General features: G+C 41.1%; 1 protein-coding gene across 1 annotated transcript in view; it reads left to right on the top strand.

The window, feature by feature from the left end:
* Window positions 1-6,004, top strand: part of IQCK (IQ motif containing K) — a 155,128-nt gene that overhangs the window by 320 nt on the left and 148,804 nt on the right. The gene's annotated exons all lie outside the window — the stretch shown is intronic.

Here is a 6,004-nt window from a genome sequence, read left to right as displayed (position 1 = left end):
TGCTGGCGGGGCGGGGCCGTGGGCGGGGCCAGCGCCTGCCCAGGCTGGGGAGGGAAGCCCTTCATCCACCTGGAGCCTCGCAGTTCGCTGGAGAGGGATTTGGAATGAAAGGCTCCGAGTTCGAATTCTGGTTTTGTCTCTGAGTCACTTGACTATCCTGGGTACTCTGGTTCTCAGTTTCCTCGTTAGTAAAACGAAGGGATTGGACTAACTGGCGTCCTAAAGGTCCCTTCCTGATCCAACAACAAGGGGCATTTATTAAGCACCTTACTCTGTCGTGCCCAGTTACTTAGATGCTAAGTGCTGGGAATACTGAGAAAGCATAAACCTGGTCCCCGTGCTCTAGGAGCTTACACTCGTATGGCAGAGACTGCCCATTCAGCCTCTGACTGCAACCATGCAGTCACCTGAAAATGGGATTGAACGAATGCATGTATGTATATGTATGTCCTTACTTATGAACGTATGAATGAATGAATGAAAAAGCCTGTGCTACTAAAGCTTAGTGTGCACAGCACTGTGCCAGATGCTGAAGTATATACAAAAACTAGATAGCCCGCCACTTCTCCCACCCCAGGTGAGGGAAGGATGAGGATTTAAACCCTACTGTGTAGTGGGGCCTGAGGATGCAAAGACAAAAAAACAAATCACCTTTGCCTTCCAAGAATTTACTTAAGTCTTGGGGGCGATTGGGAGGAGGGGAATGGGAAATACTTAGACCCCTATGAACTAGAAAGGAACTTAAAAGCCATCCAATCTAACCTCCTTATTTTATACATGAGGAACTAAAGCCTAGAGAGTTTAGGGACTAACCCATGAGCTCACAGGTAGTAAGTGGCAGAGCTGGAATTTGAGTATATCACTGGACTCCAAATCCAGGACTCTTTGCACTGTATCACATTTGATTCTGGAGGAAAATTCAAAGTTCTTAAGCACATAAATCATGTTGGGATCAAAGATCTCATAAATTACCTTCATTTAATGCATTACCTTTTTTGTGGTTGTCATTTTAAAGGTCCATATCTATGATTTTGTTTGGGTTGGAACTCCTTGCGTGGAAGTTCTTTCCACTGATGCAGAGAGGCAGCTCATCTCCTCTCCCCTTCTCTTACTCCTTCTCTCTATTTCTATCTCTCTCTGTCTCTCCTTTTCCTCTACTCTCCCTCTCTGCCTTTCCCTCTTCTACTCTTTCTCTTCCTTTTCTCTCCTTTCTGTACTTCTCTATCCATTCTCTTTCCTTCTTTCTCCCCTTACAGTGATGGATAGAAGAATAGTCCCTTCCAAAAATGGCGACCGTTTGTATGTGATGACTGCTAGAGCAGGGACTCATCCAGGTGCAGCCTCTGATTGCCTTTTCTGGCCTGCAGTTCTTTGCCTGAGTATAGGAGCTTGAATGGATTCTTTGAGATAGACTTTTGGGGAGTGGCTACTGTGGGAGCTTCTGGGTTCCTCAGTATTGACTACACTCTGGAGGTACCTCTATGCATACTAAAGAACATCTTTGAGGAAAAGATGACCATCAGCAGGAGGTGGTGGACTTTGAGGGAGCTATTCAAATAGTGCAGAGACCCTGCATGGATGATGGGAAAGGAATAAGGCACCTGGTGGTTCACAGTGGACAGTATTATTCTGAGCAAAGTTGTCTTTTCTGGGCCCACATCTTGGGCTCCAATAGAAGACCTGAATTCAACTTTGACCTCAGATGCTTACTGGCTTTGTGACTCTGGGCAAGTCACTTAACCCTGTTTGCCTCACTTTGCTCAAAGAAGGAAATGGCAGATCACTCCAGTATCTACCAAGAAAGCTCCAAATGGGGTCATGAAGAGTTGGACATGTTAAACATCAACAGTGTAACTACCCAGCTCTAGAAGAAGGGAACAGTCCCACGGGATATTCCTCAAAGGGAGCAAAACTTTATTTATCAACACTCCCACCCACCCCACCACCATCGGGAGAGGTTCTGAATGGTGAGTCAGGGAATACTGGATGGATATAAATCTCAGAACTGACTCTGGATGTAGGGCCCTGGTTCCATGTGAGAGGGTAATGACCTCTTAGCTAGTTTGCTACAAATGAACCTAATCTGTGATAAGAATTGATGCCTATGCCAGAATATCAACATTTTCACAGTGGCCTTGATTATTTCTGGTGCCCTCATGCTAGTAATCACTGTTTTACATCAGGAGACCCACTTTGAACTACAAAGGTTTGGCATCAACTACCAAAAAGATCAGATTAAGATCTGGAACTCATCCCTTCTAAAGGGCAGTGGAAAACCCTGGAATTGCTGGACTCTGTTTCTTTCTATGTATAGTCATCATGGTTCTGCTCTCCTTTAGGGGCTATTAGATTTCTTACTGTCTTTTCTTTCAGTTTTTTTTTTTTTGCCTTCATGTCTCATTTGATTCCAATCTTGACTCTGAACCACTACACCAATCTGCCTTGGGCCTAGTTCAGAACTCCTTTTAACTTAGCACCAAAAGGGTCTGTCTTGGGCCCCCTCTTACTTGGTGACCTCATTAACTCCCATGAGTTTAATTACCATCTCTGTGCCGACCAATCTACTAAACATTCAGCCCTACTCTCCAAAACACCCAACCTTCATCCCTACTCCCTATTGGACATTTCAAATTGGATATGCCATAAATATCTCCAAATCTACAAGTCCACAGCAGAACTTATTTTTTCCCCCTAAAATCCATCATTCTTTTGAACTTCTTTATTTGTGCCAAAGGCACCACCATCCTTTCAGTATCCCAGGTTCACAGCCTTGTCATCATTATTGACTCTTCTCTCTCTCCCCACATATGCAATCAATTGACATGTTTTGCCATTTCTATAATCACAGCATCTCCCTTATTGATCCCTTTCTTTCTGTTCATATAGCAGTCACCCTAATTTAGGGACTTTGCATTTTCCACCTGCACTACTGCAGTAGCTTCCTTGCTGCAAGTCTCTTCCCTCTCTAATCTGTCCTCCATATAGCTGCCAAAATGATTTTCCTAATGTGTGGGTGTGTCTGTAACATCCTTCTACTAAGTAAACTTCAGTGGCCTCTTATTGCCTCTAGAGTCAAAAATAAATTCTTCTTTTTAGTTTTTAAAGCCCTCCATTACCTATCCCCAACCTATCTGTCCAGGTTCATTGCACATTAACCCCTTTTCTGTTCTACAGAACAGATAAGTGACTTTGCTGTTCCTCACATATGACATTCTATTTCCTGTCTTGCTGTCCCCTGTGCCTAGAATGCACTCTCTCCTTCCTTTGGCATGTCGGAGTCCCTTGTGTTCTTTCAAACTCACCTCTGATGCCCCTTTCTACATGTAGCTTTTTCTGATCACCTGTCTCTTGTCCCCTAACTTGGGGATCTCCTTCCAACGTTGCCTTATATGTATTTTTATCTCTCTTCTATATACTTCATATATGTACATGTTGTAAACTCTTTGAGGGCAGGGACTGTTTCAGTTTTGTCTTTATATCCCCAGTGCCTAGCACAGTGCCAGGCACTTAGTTGACATTTAATTAATTTGTGTTGATTGATTGTTATTTTCCCCAGTACTATATATTTTAGTAGACATTAATAAGCCAGAACGTATTTTTTCGTTTTATTTGTTTGTTTTGGTCCAAATGTGTAGTTTTAATGGTATAGGGAATTCCAAGTGAAAAAACTTCTGTCAATGCAGATCAGCTGTTCCACTTGGAGATTAGGCATGGACACTGAGAATTTGTGACTTGCAGAATCACAAAACTAATATGTGTAAGAGGTAGGACTTGAATCCAAGTCTTTCTAATTCCAAGGCCAATTCTCAGTACTCTTTTATTTTTCTTTGAAACTGTGATTCTATGTTGGAAGCTGGAATTTAAGTGTTGTAATCATGGTTTAATAGGAGTTATCCTGTTGTTAAGCCTGAGTTATTTAAAGATGCTTCTTTTGTATAAGTAGTACTTGTGAACTCTTGGGTAGAATTACAGAGTTCCCTTTCACCCAGATTAAGTAATGTTAATAACTTGTAATGGAGTAGAAAGGGAAATTATCTCAGTGCTCTTGTGACTAAGCTTTCTTGATTTATGACGGGCCTGCACAACCTGCAGCCCATGGACTACCACTTGCGGGACACCAAAAGACTTTTAGTGGGCTATGAAAAATGCACACTGGTTGTACAGACCTGATTTATGATATATTCAAAAATCATTGATTCAAAGTATTCCCTTGTTCCACATGGTAGCCTTTTTTTGTGATAATATTCCATTTTCTTTGTCAGGATATTCAAGAAAGGGAGTATGATTTAATAGCTGGAACAAAGAATTTGAAAAGCCACTTTTCCATGTTATCTTTCTATTTGCAGGAAACTGATGATGTGATATTTGACTTTGTATATTTTGCTTTGCAAAGAAGGAAGGATGCCACCTCTGGAGAGCTAGAATTTAGTTCAGCATGAAACTGGAACCTTGAGTTCTAATTCTACTTCCTAAAATTGCTGTGATTCTGTTATATTTCCATTTAAATATATTTCCGTATTTCCACTAGTGTAGTGACATCACAGAATAGAGGACATGATAATAGGGAAGAAACATGAAATAAGCAACTCTAGAGAACTCCAAACAAGATGTAATTTGGATCTGAATTGATCTCATCCCCAGGACTGCCTGTGGGAAGGAGGGGACCTTCCAGTGACTCAGACATCCTGCCTCTGCCTACTCCACTCCCATTCCTAATTACCTCCCTTATTACTCAGAGTATTGTTATCTCCTTTTAGCTTTGGAGAATACAACCTGATAAGACTGATATTTCTTTGTGTGCTCTGATTACAGTTAAGACAATGTTCTCTGTAGCTCTTTTAAATTTTTTATTAAATGATTTATTACGTAAACTTAATATTGAACATCAGTACAACTGATTTAACCTTATAACTATTTCCATCTAAATAAATTAATTTTAGTTTTTAAAATTACTTAACATCTTTTTTCTTCTCAAAGTCCTCAACCCTTTGCAATCTGGCTTCCAATGTTATCACCCAACTAAAACTCTTGTCTCCAAAGTTACCAGTTGTTAGGGGTGGCTAATGCTAGCACTCTGTTAGTTCAGGTTCAATACTGGGACAAAATGAGGCACTTTAAATTCATTGAACAGTTAACTGAAGAAGGTTTGCTTTACACTAACTTAGCAAGGATATGCAGCAAGGACAACACCCCCTGCTATGAAACTTTAGACAGATTTCTTCTCTAGGTTTTCTTGACACTGCGCCTTTTTGGTTTTCCTCTCACCTTTCTGATAGATCCTTCTTAGTCTTCTTTGCTGGCTTAATGACTAGATCATGCCTCCTAACTGGGTGCTCCAAAAGGTTCTCTCATAGACCCTTTTCTTAAATATCATCTCTTTTGGAAACGTCATAAACTCTCTGAGGTTTAACTATTATCTCTATGCAGTTGACTCACAGATCTACATATCCAACCCAGTCTCAACCCTGAGCTTCAGTCTCCCATCACCAGTTAGTTGCTTATTGGATATTTCAAAGAGGATGTCCCAGAGACATCTCAAACTCAGTATGTCCAAAACTGAATATATTTTCCCTCTAAAACCCTCCTCTCATCCAGACTCCCTATTTCTGTTGAAGTCACCACCATCCTTCCAGTTTCCTAGCTTCTGAACCTCAATGTTATCTTTGACTGCTCAATCTCCATCACCCTATGTAGCCAATCAGCTGCCAAATTTTGCTGTGTTTACTTCCACAATATCTCTCACATCTTACCCCTTTTGTCCAAGCATGTAGTCCCATTAACTTACACAAGCCTGCATTACTTCTTACCTAGATTGCTACAATAGCCTTCTAAGTGGAGTCTTTGCCTTAAATCTTTTACCTCTACAGTTCCTCCTGTACATTGCTACCAAAATAATTTTCCTTAAATGTAGATCTGACCACGTGATTTCCTCTACGTGGTCAACTCCAGGGGCTTTCTGTGTCCTCTAGGATGAAATATAAACTCTTCTGTTCATCATTTAAGC

This window comes from Notamacropus eugenii, chromosome 3 (genome assembly GCF_028372415.1).
Source record: "Notamacropus eugenii isolate mMacEug1 chromosome 3, mMacEug1.pri_v2, whole genome shotgun sequence".
NCBI lineage: Eukaryota > Metazoa > Chordata > Mammalia > Diprotodontia > Macropodidae > Notamacropus > Notamacropus eugenii.
Note: the sequence above shows the minus strand (reverse complement) of the source record. Positions and strands in the feature narration are given on the sequence as shown.